The following is a 17,209-nucleotide window of genomic DNA, read 5'->3' as shown; positions in this document are numbered from 1 at the left end:
ATGGTGAGTAATAATCATGCCCATATTGTGTCAAACATCTAGTCAATACACTCTTGCAGGTATAATCAAAATTTGTCACTTTTGGAACAGTGTCCTGGAATACCAGTTATCCACCAATTTGATTTGTAGTTGATGCACAGGAAACAAAAATTATATGAATTATTGCAACTTCCTTCTCCTCCTCTCACTTCTTCTCCTCTGCTGATCATTTTTTCTTTTTTTCTTTCATTTTGCATTTTTCATTTTCTTTCATTCTGCTGAATCTGAGCTCCACTTCCCATTTTATTGACTAAAGACAAGTTCAAATGACTATTCAGCTGCCAAAAAAAAAAAGTCTCTTTTGTTGACAACAATTTCCTAACACAATAAATTATAAGTAATGTGAGACTGAAAATCCTTGACAAGTACTACAAGTACTAAGTGCTGCTGAAGGTGAAAGGAATTTAGTGTGAAAATGCACCATATTTTTAATTGGAGAAAACATCCCTTTGAAATGAGGCTAAATGAAAGACTGCAAACCGAGATGACTATAGTTTCCAGTTCTCCACTGTTCTGCAAGAGGACATGCACTTAGGTCATAACTTTATTTGCTCATCGGGGAGCCATTTGTCAAAAAATATTTTGCAAGTCATCATTTGTTGTTTCCTTCTTTCTACCTAGTGAATGGCTGTTATTACCTTTTGTGACCCATTGCAGTATGTGTCCAGCTTTGTTTAGACATCATTGCCTTTTCCCCCTGTCAGGGTTAAAAGTTCAGTGAAAAAGGTAGTCACTTTGCTGTATACAAAGTTGTCAGATTCTCTGGTGTGAAAAAACATGTCCCTTCCCTGATACATCAGACACTTACAAAGAATGTCGTATGCCAGCACTACTGACTAGCTTGACTGGTTTCCCTGGCATGGCTTCCCATGTAAAAACAGCTTCCTAACATGAGTTTAAAAACTGTATCAACTCTCAGGTAAGGAAATGTGTCCATCTTCCCTGAAGTCTGATGCGTATAACAGCTTTGATGAACAGCTGCCGATCTTTGTTGGAGACAGTTGCTGATTTGCCTGGAGAACAAAAGGCTCCGGGGACACCTTATTGCAGCCTTTTGGTATATAAAGGGGGCTTGTAAGATAAATGCAGAGAGACTTTTTACCAGCGCCTGTAGTGACAGAATGAGGATCAACAGTTTTAAACAGAAAGAGGGTAGGTTTAAATTGGACGTAAAGAAGAAATTTTTTATAAGAAGGGTGCTGAGACACTGGAACAGGTTGCCCAGAGAAGTTGTGGGTGCCCTTGCACTGGAAATGTTCAAGGTTGGGTTGGACAGGGCTTTGGGCAACCTGATCTAGTGAAGCATGTCCCTGCCTATGGCAGGGGGACTTCACTAGGTGATCTTCAAAGGTCCCCTCCAACCTAAATGGTTCTATGATTCTGTGATTCTATAATTCTATGAATCTGTGATTCTATCACAAATCTTCTGGCTTGCAACCACCTTCAATCATGGCCAATTCTGCCTCTGCATAATTTCAACCAGCTTACAGTTTTCTTCAGTGACATAAAACCTGTGCCTCAGTAATAGAATCTTTTCCTTTATGAAACTCCAGATAGTAATTTTGCTTTATTTCTTGTCATGCCAACTCATATTTAACCTGATACTAAATACCAGTTCTGACCTCTCACTGGGCCGTGTACACAATTCTCATTCATATTTACTCTCCAGTAAGAGCCTTATGTGTGTCTTGTGTGCACTGAAACGATGGTAAATGATGAACTGCAAGCCCTCAGTCTAACTAGGTTTTTGACGCTCAGTCTTTCCTATTAATTTAATTCAAGTATCCACAGAGTTACTTATCCCATGGGTTTTCTCAGCTGAAAGGTCCATGTAGTTTTCTTGAAAGAGATTCCATTTTGCATGTCTTACTCTACTCTTTAAAGAAATGCCTACATTAAAATACCTGTGACCATCTTGAGATGAGTAAGTAATGTTTGAACTGCTTCACTGATGAGCGAAGTAACATCATCTACACTTGAATGCAATTTACTGAAAGTACATGTATTTGCACTAAAGAAACAAATTTATTTCTCTAAAATAATTACCTATTACTGTCTATGTGTTTTGGGAAAATTAGAGTCTGAAAAATCAATGTTTTGTATCAGATCAGGCACTCTTGAAAATGACATCAGTATAATCTGGGTTATGCACTGACCAGTTTAAATTGTAAGAGCTTTTAAGCTTCTGAGTTGCAGGTTTTGCTTTATGGCAAGATCTTATACAGTAAGTTCACTAGAAACAACATGATATGATTTCAAAGACTAATCTTGGCAGATCGTCAGCATTCAGAATACTTGTTCTGAATGCATCACAACACGGTTTGCTATGCAATGCTTTTGTTGGTGAATTGTCTTTCATTACATTGAAAATATGCATATATGTACACTCAAATAGAGTTTTGAAAATGAACACATACTAAAAAATGGAGTGCTGCACTAATTGAATCATAGGGTAAGGTAGTAAATAATAATTAAGAAAAAGTTGTCTCAGATGAATGACAATGGCAGCCTTGCAAGACACAGCACTCCTAACTGGTTTTATTCCATGTATAAATGAAATGTTTTAAACATTCAGTTAGCACTAACCATATGCCATTTTTTCAGAATACAGCAGACATAGAAATGTGATACACACATAGATGAACTACAGTGCATATTACAGTAAATTAGACATAACAATAGGAGTTGCATTATTGGCTATTGTATTGAGAATAATAAAACTGCTCATTCCATTAAGATCTACACAAGAAGACACACCTTCAAGAACATATTATATTTTAAAATCAGTCATCTTAAGGTGCTGCTTAATTTTTACATCTCTAAAATTAATTATGAAATACCTCCACCATCAAATCAGGTAGCAAATCAATTTTTACTTTTCTGTTTTATAGTTAAATACTTATTTTCAACTGTACATGCTATTGGAGATTTTAAAGAACAAGATGTAAAAGCTAAAGAATACTCTTTGTTAAAGTAAATGATGCTAAAGAGTTCTTTACATTTTAGATGTTTCATACCCATAAGACATAAATGTTTTTAAACACAGAAAGTTTATTTTAAGTAGTGTCAGTAGTTTTAAATGTTTTAATTAACTCCCTACCACCTATATTATGTTAAAATAATCTTACTTAGCCAAAAATAATATAGAGCAAATCAAACAGTAGAACCAGTAAACCTGTATTTCTATTGTTGCCATATTTGTTCACATAACAACCCAGATTGTGTTACCATGAGCTCAAATTTAATTCATTCTACAGAGCATACATATCAAATAAATAATAGTTCATCCAAATTGTCAGATAGTTCAATTAGCAGTATGCAAAACATTTATAGATTTAAATAATATGTCAACATAAGACAGTTTGCGCAAAGAAAACCATAAATCATGTTATAATTTAGAAGAATTTCCTTAGACTACTTGTAGTAGTCTAAATGAAAGTAACATATTTAATTTAACTAAATGAAAATACCAAAGTCTGGTACTATTTTGCAAAATTATTCTGTAAAGGATTTAGACCTCAACTACTGAACTGTTTCTCTTGAGCCTCATTGCTAAAAATGGGATGATGGGCCAGGTAGATAGCTTTCTTTAAATTATTTTGTAACAACCTTGAAGACAATTAGAAATGTCTAACAGGATTCCTCCAATCTTCTGCCTCACAGCACATTCTTTTCTCAAAATAGCTTAAGACTATGACAACTCCAGTGCCCTGTGTACAGGTAACACATTTTCTACCTAACAATTCTCTGAGTAATTTTACTGGAATTTTAGAACTATTCAAACCTGTAGTAATTTTAACGCGATTTTTAATTGTAACAAGTTAAGTTTTTTCCCTGTGTCCTACAGCAGTTTCTAACTTCTTCATCTTCGGAAAAAATACCCTGTTTCAGTTTCATTGTTTAAATAAGCTCATATATAATATTCAAGTAATGATTTCTTCTCTAGCTGCCAAAGAAGCCAGACCAGTAAAGATGTAAGATGCAGGCAAGAATATGGGATAAATGACCTGAGAGATGAGGACATATTTAAAGGAGTGGGTAGTTTCTTATTGCTTTATTTTCTAGAACAGGATTAAAATAGTTCTGAAAAAAAATAAGAAAACTCGTTTTTCAAATACAAATAGAGTTGGGCAAGGAAAAATTTAATGAAATATAACAAGGGAAAATGTAGAGTCTTACATCCAGGCAGGAACAACTCCAGGTTCCAGTATAGGTTGGGGAATGACTTATTAGAGAGCAGTGTAGGGGAAAGGGACCTGGGGGTCCTGGTGGACAGCAGGATGACCATGAGCCAGCACTGTGCCCTTGTGGCCAAGAAGGCCAATGGCATCCTGGGGTGTATTAAAAGGGGGGTGGTTAGTAGGTCGAGACAGGTTCTCCTTCCCCTCTACTCTGCCCTGGTGAGACCTCATCTGGAATATTGTGTCCAGTTCTGGGCCCCTCAGTTCAAGAAGGACAGGGAACTGCTGGAGAGAGTCCAGTGTAGGGCAACAAAGATGATTAAGGGAGTGGAGCATCTCCCATATGAGGAAAGGTTGAGGGAGCTGGGTCTCTTTCGTTTGGAGAAGGGGAGACTGAGGGGTGACCTCATCAATGTTTATAAATATATAAAGGGTGAGTGTCACGAGGATGGAGCCAGGCTCTTCTCAGTGACAACCAACAGTAAGACAAGGGGTAATGGGTTCAAGCTGGAACACAAGAGGTTCCACTTAAATTTGAGAAGAAACTTCTTCTCAGTGAGGTTGACAGAACACTGGAACAGGCTGCCCAGGGAGGTTGTGGAGTCTCCTTCTCTGGAGACATTGAAAGCCCACCTGGATGCCTTCCTGTGTAACCTCATCTAGGTGTTCCTGCTCTGGCAGGGGGATTGGACTAGATGATCTTTTGAGGTCCCTTCCAATCCCTAACATTCTGTGATTCTGTGATTAATGGAATTTTAGAGGCAGAGTGTGCCAGAAGCAGCAATATCTTTTATTAGATCTTCATTAACTGAAAAAATAGGCAAGTATTTGGTTTCAAATAGTTTCATCAGCCAATCAACTACAATTTAGTTCTTGTAGGAAAGCAAAAAAACAAACAGACAAAACCAAAAAAACCCAAGCCAAACATCTTTTTTTTAAAGGAGCAAGTTAAACCAGCTATGCTGTATATTACTTATTCATAAGTTAACAAAGGCTATGAAACTATTCTTGTGAATGTTACAGGATCACTTCCTTTTTATTGTCACCTCTAGATCAGAGAAATTTCTTTCCTCATGATCAGAATTATACAAAAGTAAGAAATAAGATGCGTGAGCACACCTGAAGAGCAATCTGCAACCAAGCTTTACCCACCTGACATAGCTAAAATATGGCTGAACTTCCTTCAGACTGGGAAGAGGCAAAGCAAATGACAAGGCAAGAAGAGTGTACAGAGCATTTGATGAGGAAGGGTCAGAAACAAGGGCTAAGCCGAAGATTGATATTATTGTTTTAATTTTTAAAGTAATGTTGAGGTGTTAGAGTATGATCAAAAAAGGATGTAAAGGTGAAGAATATTTGAGGTTTACTGATTAGATGGAAGAAATTACACATTCAAAGCAACAATCAAAAATTTATAGCACTATAAGATTTAATGTTTCTGAAAGTTCAATAAAAGGAGCCTAACATTTCTCAAAGACAAATAGGCAGTATTCCAGGTACATGTAAACCACAAAGACAACCGTCTCTTTTCCAGAGACAAATTTTGAAGGTGAATCAATGTCTTTCTGTGTAGTGTGAAGTTCTGGAGAAAATCCCACAGTAAATTAAAGAACAGATTTTTTTTTTTCTTTCCATTTTTTTTTTCCTTAAAACTTATAAATTCAAAACTTTCAACTCTCTATCAGTTCTAGAAATTTCTGTGAAATATATTCACCTAGCCCTGCCAGAATATTTAACAATGTAACCTGGAAAAATGAAAATATAACTATATGATCTATATGACAGTTCTTCAAGGTCACATTAGTAGTAAAGAGATTCAGAGAACTTCCAGAACTCACTCTGCAGAAATTTAAGATGGGAACATAAGGATTCAAAGAGTAAATCCTGAGAAGGCCACTGTGACATGAAAATAGACACAGACCCTCATTCGTGGGTTCTTCTCAAACAGAACTTGTGATTTTCACAATACAACCTAATGTTTTAGGAGAACGAAGCCTTTTATGGCTCCTACTGATGGTCCCTTTGAAATTATGAGAGGGCACAGATCCCATTGGCATCTTCATTGTTTAAAAATGTCTGGGTGTATTCATCATGTTTCTTCAGGCTCCACATATTTTCCCTAATATTGACGTCAAAAGCAAATATTTTCTGGATATGGACTAAGTAAAAGCTGCATGATTTGGCATATAATGAAAGCTTAATGGTGCATTTAAAGTGAAGAATATATCAAACACATTTTTACTTGAATTTCTGCCTAAAAGTAAAATTGTGAAATTTTCAGATATGTTTCATTTGGGTCACACACTCTGCAGATCCATTTGGCAGATTATGGCCGAAGAACAAAAGTAAGCAGGTATGAAATAATGACCAAGCCTTTTCCTTCTGATAGTGTCCATGTTTGCTCTTACAGAAAACACCACATCTCAACCATCTTCGTAGTTAAGTCAGTCTTTTTTTTCTTACTCCTGAATTAGATCTGCTGTTCTTCTACACTTTGTTGAGGTATATAAAGCTTACAAGTCTATACACCATTCGATTATCCTTTTTGAGCTAGATTGAAACAAGCTAAAGATGATTCATTGGCTTCTTTTAAATGCCTAAGGGGAGATGATTTGGCTCTGTAGATAGTGATCACTCTCCCCAGACTGTGAAAAAACTGGAGTGATTAGTTCAAACATACATGCCTAATCAGATGACTAGAAACCAGGGCAGACTAATCCTATGCTTATTTGCTAGTAACTTACAGAAGTCTTAACATCTCTATAGGTGAGTATATTTCAGATAGGCAATGCATTTGGTTGTCTTCATCAGTCTTTCATTTCTAATCATAAGGAGTCTTTTCTGTTCTACTATTTAAAAATAACAGTAATTTATAAAGTATTCCTTAGTCTTTATGTATGCAATATAACTTTCTAGTGTATAAAGCTGAGATGCATGGGTTAATTTTCACTGGACATTAAGGTCACACAGTATTTTTTTTTCTTTCCTGACAGGATAAGCAGAAGTGTTAAAGTCCATTTGTGGTACTGACTTACTAATTTCCACTCAAATTCAGGTGGTTTTTTTTTTTTTTTTGGGGAGCTGGGTCTCTTTAGCTTGGAGGAGACTGAGGGGTGACCTCATCAATGTTTATAAATAAGTGAAGGGTGAGTGTCACAAGGATGGAGCCAGGCTCTTCTCAGTGACAACCAACAGTAAGACAAGGGGTAATGGGTTCAAACTGGAACACAAGAGGTTCCACTCAAATTTGAGAAGAAACTTCTTCTCAGTGAGGTTGACGGAACACTGGAACAGGCTGCCCAGGGAGGTTGTGGAGTCTCCTTCTCTGGAGACATTGAAAACCCACCTGAACACCTTCCTGTGTAACCTCGTCTAGGTGTTCCTGCTCTGGCAGGGGGATTGGACTAGATGATCTTTTGAGGTCCCTTCCAATCCCTAGCATTCTGTGATTCTGTGATTCTGTTTTTGTTTGTTTGTTTGTTTGCTTTCCGTTCATTTTCTAGCTATAAAGTAATTTTGCAGAACACCCTTCAAAGATAAAAATAAGGAAAGCACAACAGACACACATTCAGAGTCTTTGTTTATGAACGTATTCTGTGATTTGCACTACAAATGAAGGGAGCCATTCCATTTCAAAGAATTTGACCACTGTGATGATTTTCACCATTCTGTAAATATTTAACAATTTTAATTTTTCATTAACGAGAACTGGTGCCTGAGGTAGCCTGTGTAAGTTATCTTTCACCTTATTTTTTTTGCTTTTTTCTCTCTGTCTCATACCTGTTGTGCTAGTGCACTGTATGGAGATATATAAATAAATAAACAAACAAAAAAATAAATTAATATTCCTCCTCTCACCGTGTTCTTATTTTCTCATACTTCTCTATGTTTTATTCACTTTTGCTGCCTATTGAAATATTAGAGAAACTCCTCATAATAATTCCACGGGTTGCTTGAGCTCATTTTCATGAAAATGAGGTCTTTCACAACTGTTTGGAATTTGGCCACTTGCCATATAATTTAATAGAACAATTTTAATTGATGTCTGGTTTAGATGTTGCCCCAGATATTTTCTTGCAAATAATTTTTTAGTAGATAAATCGTTTTCATTGGAGCAATAATATATATTTAGGAATACTATTAAGTAAATGGACTAATACTGCAAAACCTAAAGTGAAAGGTCAAACAAATGGCACTATTTAGCTTGGCAAAATGTGTCAATCTCAAAATTAGATTAGACATTTTACACACATATAACCATTTGTGTTATACTACATCGGTTTCCTTCATTTTTGAAGGAAAACACAGAATTTATTGCCCAAAATTATTTGTGTAGGATTCATCTCAAGAGTGTATTTGACTGCTTTTATTCGTTAATGAAATAATAGTATTGAACCCTTGTGTATGTAAGTGACTTATGTGGCTATTGTTGTCAGCATCATCTTTATTCCTGAGGGCTGATGCTGTGATATTTTGTCCTCTATTTCCTCTGATGTTTTGATAAATGTTAATGGAGTACTGCAGAAACAAAGTGCAATTATAGCTCAGAAAGAAAAAGTGACTATTCAGGTGGTCAGTATGTTTATACAGTATACTACTGTCAGCAGTATCTGTGGGTCAAATATCAACTCAGTGACATAGCTGTACGGAATTGCTTGAAAGCCTCTGCAATTATACTTTGTTTCATTTCAGGCTTTTACCATTTGAAACACTTTAAGACCAGTCAGTTTGTTATTTATTTATTTGTTTGATTTTTTTAATTATTTGTACTATTCCTAACGCTTTCTATTAGAAAAATGTCATCACTGAAAAGAACATGAAAGCTCTTTCAAGGGGCAAAATAATTTCATCCAATGGATACTCGATAGTCTAAAACATATAGGTGGGGGAAAACAAAAACAACAAAAACAACAACAACAAACCAATACAATACAAACCAAACCAACCAACGAACCAACCTACCAAAAACTCCACAAAAAACCACATCCCTCCAAAACCCCTAAAAACAAACAATGCCCCCCCCCCAAAAAACCTCACACCACCACCACCACCAAAAAACTATCACCACTCCTAGTGAAATTAAATATAAAATGAAGCGTACAAAAAAAATGTAACTCTTCAGGAGATGACTTGGCAAGGAAGACAAGATAAATGTATGCAATTGTACTTTATTTGACCAGAAATACTGAAGTCAAGTACTTCGGACTAATTTTTCATCTGAAATATCATCCTTACAACTGTAGAGTGCCCCTTATAAGTAGAGGCATTGATTCAGTGTTAAGTCAGAGGGGAAAATACTGCCTACTAAATCACTAGTACTATTTCTTGTACCCTCTAACTTTTTCTTGGAATCTTTCTATTTGAGCTGACCTCAACCTTCTAAGCAACTGAGAACAATCAGGATCACAATAAAATCCATGTAAGTAGAGGCTTTTTGAATATAAATTCACAGAAATTGCAGTAGTTAACTGCAATTAAGTATTTATTAACAATTACCAATATTGTATTCTGTTAACAACAAAAATGTTTGGAGGTGATTGTGTTACGTCACTCACTACCTGCTGGAAATTCGAGGTAAAATTCAAAATCAGTGTACAGCAACTCTCCTTCTTACATACTTTGTAGACAGTTATGATACACATCATCAAAGATGACGACAGATGACTTACTAGCTGGCTTGGAGATTTTGGAACAGGTCCAGAAAGACTATGATGGACTAAAATAAGCAAGGCTGAAATTTTGTTGCCTAAATTTAAGGAGGTCATCCAAACTAAGTTATGGTGTCTTCAGGAAATGTTAAATGTTTGGAAAAAATCCCTGAATTTGAAGATATAAAATAGATCTCCTCATTGCTTCCATGTGACTTGTATTTGGACCTGTAAGTGCTAACAAAGTCAACAAAGGGTGTTGAAGACCATATGACTAGAATATTTCCTGAAAACTGGGATCTTGGGATTGGGGTCAAATCCTATCAAGTTCAAGAGTTGTATCTGAGATAGAATTAAGGTCAGCCATTTCCTGGTTGTGAAATCTGGTCACTATTCATAAGAAGATAAATGTATATTTTTCTCATTTCTTGCCTTGCATTGGTGTTTTTTCTCCAGTTAAGTTCTATTCAGGCTTCAAATTTTCTGGAAAATATTTACTTGTTGACTCCCAAGTCAAGGAACGTTGCCTATTGATCAGAGAACACTAGGAGTTTAACTATACTGTAATTTCTTCTCAACTAGTAGAGCTCTCTAGCAGTCAGATCTACTCAGTAGATTTGACTCAGTTGATGTCTGAAGACTGTAACTTTGCCATGCATTATACACAGATTTTAAGAATGTATTTTCAACTCTTTGAATGATTGTTCGGACACATAATTTTTAGGAACTCTGAAGCCAAAGGTTGAAACTGCCTTCAGATGCAACTGCAGTTGGATTAAAAAGAAAGGAAACAACCCATAGTTACTCTGCAATTGAAAATGGGTGACCTAGAGTCCATGTCTATAATTGCACACCCATGAACAAACAGCTTTCTTTTCCAGATTCTTACTAGTGCCCAAGAGATACGAAAAAAAAACAGTCTTAGCAAACTTTCCTACTTTATTTAATATTCATACAGCTACTTAAATGTGAAAATCATCCATAAGAACTGAATACTGATTAAATTTGGTTATGGTACTTACAAATATATTCATTTTGATGAGTTATTAATGATAGTTTCGCATTTAAAATATTAAATCAAACTTTTAAAATAGCTTATGAGACAATATTGTTTGTATATGAATGTCCTTAAATCTTTTCTTAACTTTGGGATATTGAAAGTAAGTGCTGATACTGAGGAACACCATAAATTTATTGTAAAAATTGTGTTACGGTGTGTGCCTTGAAAGAACATAAATATCCAGAGCATTCTTCACTTTTCTTGACATTGCGCAGTTCGTATGTCTTTTCAACAGACACAGAAGTATAAATAAACATATTGTAAATTTGACTGCACTTTGCTTTGAAATGTTGTTCTTTTTAAACACAGATTTCTGATCTATCACATTTTCAGTTTATATATTTGACATCTCCTGTCACTATGAAACTGATCTACTGATATAATATTAAAGTATGGACAAAAATTTACTGTAGGGTGATAAAGGACATTAAAATTCCCTTTTGAATTAACACAAAGACAGTTTTCAGGTTTACAATATTTAGACAAAAATAACTTTTTTTTTTTTTTTTTTGAGTGCTGTTATATAGTTCAGAGGCTACAGAGGCTGAAACATATACAAGAAAAATTGAGTCAGATTTTCTAGCTTAAAGTTTAGCACCCACACTGAAGCTTTTCAATACTGGGTTTACAGCACTAGTAGGATTGCTGGACACCCACAAAGCTGTTTGTTTTAGATCTCACACACTAAATCTCTTTTCTTTTTTGCTTTTTGAGCAGAGTAGGCTTTAGTTCTGCCTTTCCCTTCAATTCATTTGCTGTTATCCCTTCATGTGTGGAAGTCTGCTGGCTGAGATGCTTCAGAGTCCAAACCTCAGTTGCCATAGATACCCTCCTGGCTTAACCACATGTGTTCTTTCCAACAGTTTCCATTTTTCGGTGCTCTGTTTTATAATTTACCTGTTCAGGACTTCATGGAATAAGACAGAATCTGCTCTGCTAGGTCTGCTGACCCAGTCAAATTTTGTTGAACAGGAATAGAAGAATCCAGTGCTATGAAAGTGTGCTGTGTTACCTGCCTGCCATAGCTTTTCTAAGGTCAGTAATTTCCACCAAGGAATCCAGGCACACCTAATTTTTTGTTTGTTTATTCTAGAGTGGTGGAACTGGTTTTCTAGAACTAACACAGAGAGTTCATAAGATCAAAGCAAAGTTTACAGTATGGCTATGTATTTTTCTAACATTTTTCTCAGATTCACAGCTTTCTCCTGCTGATACAATTGTTCTGTTCACTGATTCTGAGTCCTTTAAGAATGAACTATGCTTACTGAAGCGTGACAATATGCTTGTGATACTTATGTTTCCCCCTTTTTCACATACAGCAGCTGTGTATCAAAAAGTTTTCACAAAATCAGCCATATGACGTATGACGTTTCTCCTCTACTTTCCATCTTACATGACTATGAATATAGTTTTGACAGCTTTAAACTTAATAAATGCAATTTCATATTTATCATGCATTGATAGTAGAATTGATATTGGAAAAGACTCAACAGAATTAATTTTCTTTCTGGATATCGTATCAGAAATGAAGATATTTCAAAGAAATGAAACAAGATGCAATTTTCCTTCAATGTCCCAACATTTATATCGATAGGAGTATTTCTTTTGTTGTCGGACTCTCACAGTTATTCTTGGAAAAATATATTATTCTGTTCATAGTATCCTCTCTTTGTTGTTGAGAGATTTTAATTTCAGTTTTCATTTTTATCCAATCAATTTAGATCTGTTTTCTTAAAAACCAAATCACAATCTGGTTTATACTGCTGAGCTTATTTTTACCTATATTAACAATATTTTGAGGAATTGGTATTCTAATTTAATTTGATAACTTTATCTGGACTTCAAATTCTCAATCACTTAGATTATTCCCTCTGAGGATTAACAACTATTCATTGTCATGTAAATTCAAGTGCATGAGATTTGTGCCTTCTATATTCCTTTGAAGATGATATATCTTACACAGCTTGGAGGAAAGCAGGTCAGCTCAATAAGATTTCAGGGTTCTTTCTATTTTGTTTCCTTCATTAAGACAGGACAAGTGAGATTTAAAGTCTATAGAGGACATTCTCTTGCATTAGAGTATTGTAAGATCTCTTGGATATATTCATATAGCATAAATTATTTGCCTTTATTTTTTTTAGGCTATTTAAAAATTAGGTGCTCATACCTTGAATTGTGATCTACATTGCCAAGGGAATCCACCAGAATTGCTTTCATGATCAAAGCAGAGCAGCCTCATAAAGCTTCTGGAAAAAAACAATATAGGAGCAAACCTCTTCCTATCTTACTAGGGAAAGAATTTTTAGGTAAGATTAATATGGAGCAAGAAGCTGAACACAATGCCAGGATTTAGGACTTTACATCTGACAGCTCAAGATGGATGGGGGGATGGAAGACATTCTTGAATCCCTTTGAACCACAAGGATCATTCAGGTCATACGTCTTGCTGTGTGTCTGATGTAATCTGGAAATAATTTATTTCTCCATGGAAGAAGGAAAGGAAGACATTCCTGACATCTTGAAGCCTCTAGCCAATGAAAAGAAAGGTGTGTAATTAGCTTAGGAGAGGACTCCGACAAGACCAAAAAATGTCTGTTCTTTTCCTATCTATCCGTTGCTTGTGTGTCAATGTTTTTTCCTCTATCTTTCCTCTGAAAGTAGCAGAGCACACTTAGCCACTAGCAAAAATGTAGTACATCCAGGTACCTGTGCCCACACCATTTTTCCTTCTCATTTTGCATCTTTCCTCTCTAATAAGCACTTGTACTTTCATTAGTCTTCACTGGGCTTCCCCCTTCTTTTTTTCTGATTCACCCATACCATGTTCATCTTGCTAGAAAAGGAAGAGAGGGGTTTCTCCATGAAAACTAGGTGGCACACTTCTCAGCAAGAGTTATAAGATTCTATAGAATGTCATCTTGCTATAACTTGAGTCTGCAGTGACAGTTTTGATCCATCTAGATCAAACTGACTTCATTCAAAATTGGAATGGTTTTGGTAATTGCTTTCTGATTTAGGACCTTCTCCACTTGAAAAATGGGAATATTTAATCACTCATCCTCCTTTCTGTTTATTAGGTGTTTCACAAGATAAGTGTTAGCCAGGTTGTATATCTGAGGAGTATTTTACTCTAGTCTCACCTTTTCAATTCCTCCAAACATATATGACTGGAAGAGTACTGTGTCAGTTAACGTGATCTTGGCCATACTTGTCACATTTCATCACAGAATTTATCAGGGTTATAAATTCAGATTCTCTACCTGAGACTTTTCATTGTCAGAGACAGCAGAGTTGGTTTTAAGAAAGTTTTAGTACTTTAGTTTGTGTTCTGTCTAGGACTCTAAAATGTTGGAGAACTGACAGTTTTAGAATGTGATTCATCTGATAAAGTATGGATGTCTAATCTAGGATGAAATCACTGCTCTCTAAAAGATGTTTCTTCCCTTCCCATTGACTATAGAAAGAACTGAAAGTAACCGGTTCACATGTAGATATCTGTCTTGTAAACATCCACATTTAGCCAAATGAATTCACAATAGGGGAGACTGTGCACATTTGAGAAAGTTATTTACTTTTTGTACTGTCAGATACCATTTGACTCTCACAGGCAGGTGAAATCAGTAGGCGTTTCCACTTTGGAGTACTACAGCTTTTGGATTATTTCTTTACTAAATTAGCAGCAGAAATTCCAGGAGTAAAAATGGAAAATCCGTGTCTTCCTTTGCCAAAAAATAAATGTTAATTGTGAGTAATGGAACCAAGTCACCTTCCTGACCTATGCTTTTACATGCCCATGAATCTTGCATTTATTTCAGCTCTGTCTCATCCCTTTCTGACTACGATATGGTCCAACTTCAATATGATGGCCATAGAACTTTAAAACAACAGCAAGCTTAAAATAAAAAAAGAATAATTACCTTTTCACTCAACAACACTCAACTCACATGATCAAGCTGTCAGATTTACTACCATAGAATGCTGTGGAGATAAAAAGTATAAATGGGCTCAAAACCACATTTAAAGAAAAATTAAAGGGGTTTAAGAAAAGATTAGACACATTCAGAGAAGAAAATTCATTAAAGGCTTTTAGATACAGTGATGTGGACATGATGTTGATGATGTGGACAAGTTCTGGATCAGAAATGTCAGAGCCGTAGTGTGTTAAAAGTTGGGAGAACTATCAACTACCTTGCTCTTTTATTATTATTATTTTTCCTTTTTCTGCTTTATTTTTGCTCTCACCATTGTTTCTACTCAATTTATCAGAAGAGTGTTTCACCTAACAATATTGTCAAACTCAAAGTCTTTCCCAAATGAAAACGATGTGGAAGTGAGACGCATGTAAATGCAGATGTAATAAATGACAAGAAAAAAAGAAAAAGAAAAAAGATTCAGATGAGGTCAGAGATTCAAAAACCATCAGGAACTCAAAACAAAGCACTCTGATAGTTCAAATGCTATTGAAAGGCATTTAAAAGACAATGCAATCATCAGGTACGGTCAACATGGGTTCACAAAGGGAAAGTCCCATCTAATTTGTTTGATATCCTTCTGTGATAAGGTCACTTGCCCAGTGGATGACAGGACAGGAATGTGGTGGATGTACTTTTTCTGGGTTTTAGCAGAATCTGGAAGAGCCAGAGAAGAGTCTTGAACCTGATATACTCAGCTTGTATGTGAAACAAAATTTCCCTTGTGGCCTAGAAATCACATGTACAGATAATCTCTTCAGGTGCATGTGTGCCCAGAATTTTTTGAAAAAGCCTCCAGACTTTCTTGTGCTGATTTTATTAACATCACCACTAATTTTCAATAATACCTAGGTGGGATGGACAGACTATATGAAGCAGTGGTGCTTAGTAATAATTTTTAATTTGTGAGTGGAGAAAGATTTTATTTACATTAAGAGGTGCCCTGAAGGCAACCCAAAGAATTCCTGGGACAAATTTCCAAAGCTGAACACTAGAAAATAGAGGAAAGAAGAAGAAAAGGATTATTCTTCCCTGGGATTTGAGGTACAATATTCTTAGAGGAAACAATGCTCTTCATAAATTTTAATATAAAACTCTTGGGTACATACAAAAGTGCTTATGGTCATATCAGAGCTCTTGGGAGTAGGAGAAAGAAGAGTCATCCAACATGTTTCAGGCCATGCTACCTCTATTGTACATGAGTCTCTGCAGGACCCGAGGGTTGTGACCTGACCCCTATAGTAAAATAGGCTCATCCTCTTCTAGTAAACAACAAAGACCATGTGCAAACTATTATTCTGAAGTTTCACAAAATTTTTACTCTACGGTTTGGGTTGCTTTGGGAAATGATTTTGTGTCCTGGCCTTAAGTTTAGTCCACGTGGCTGGAAGAGAAGGGTGAGTGACAGAAAGCTAGATTCCAAGAGTGGTGGATCTGTACATAAGCACATGGTACATTGGGCAAAACATAGAGACAGAGATCTGTCTTCTCATCTGTTTACAGATATTAGACCAAGTATCTAAATATAAGAATTAAGAGAACTTTAAAACAGGAAGGAAGATTCTGGGGAAAAAAAAAATAGTTAGAGGTCCCCATCATCTAGGTGGGATGTGAGAAAAAGGTTCTTGAGTAGTAGAAGCAAATTTCCAGAGGAGTTTTTGTTTAATATAGGGGGCAGACAATGTAATTTTATGTTGTCATAGTTCTGCCGTTCCAAACTGAATTTTGTGACCTAATCCTAAAGCTGAAATGATTTGGTTAGTCTGAGTCATCTACTCATCCAATATGTGTTGACTGTCTCAGCTTCCTGCTCTGTAATTTTTGCTGATCATTACCATGACAAAGACAAAAATTTGCCAAGCTGGAAAGTGTCTATTAATTTATGTGGTACTGTAAAAATTTCTTATACGTGCCTAATTTGCCATCTTCACAGAAAAGCATAGCAGTGCTATTGGCAAGAGACTTTGCATTTTTTGTATATCATGTGAAAAATATTCCCCTCTCTAAGTATTGAAGGGCTTAATAGTGTCAGTGTTGCCAAATGCTACTGGAGAAGGAAGTAGAGCAAGTGTAATTTTCCACAAAGGTAATGAGACCTGATTAACAAAGTTGCAAAGCTGCCACTAGCAAGCCAAAAGAAAAAAAAATCTAAAGAAATTGATTTAGTGATGGTTGTTCCTACCTGCTGTTGTCTGGCTTAGACTATGGTCTTGTCATTGACTTCTGTGTTGTAATTTAATTATAGAAGTTCATTATTTCTGGATAGCACCATCCTTGGAGCAACATACTAATATATCATCGGCTGTTGAT

This window comes from Caloenas nicobarica, chromosome 1, assembly GCF_036013445.1.
Source record: "Caloenas nicobarica isolate bCalNic1 chromosome 1, bCalNic1.hap1, whole genome shotgun sequence".
Taxonomy (NCBI): domain Eukaryota; kingdom Metazoa; phylum Chordata; class Aves; order Columbiformes; family Columbidae; genus Caloenas; species Caloenas nicobarica.
The sequence above is the reverse complement of the archived record's forward strand: the minus strand, read 5'-3'. Positions refer to the sequence as shown.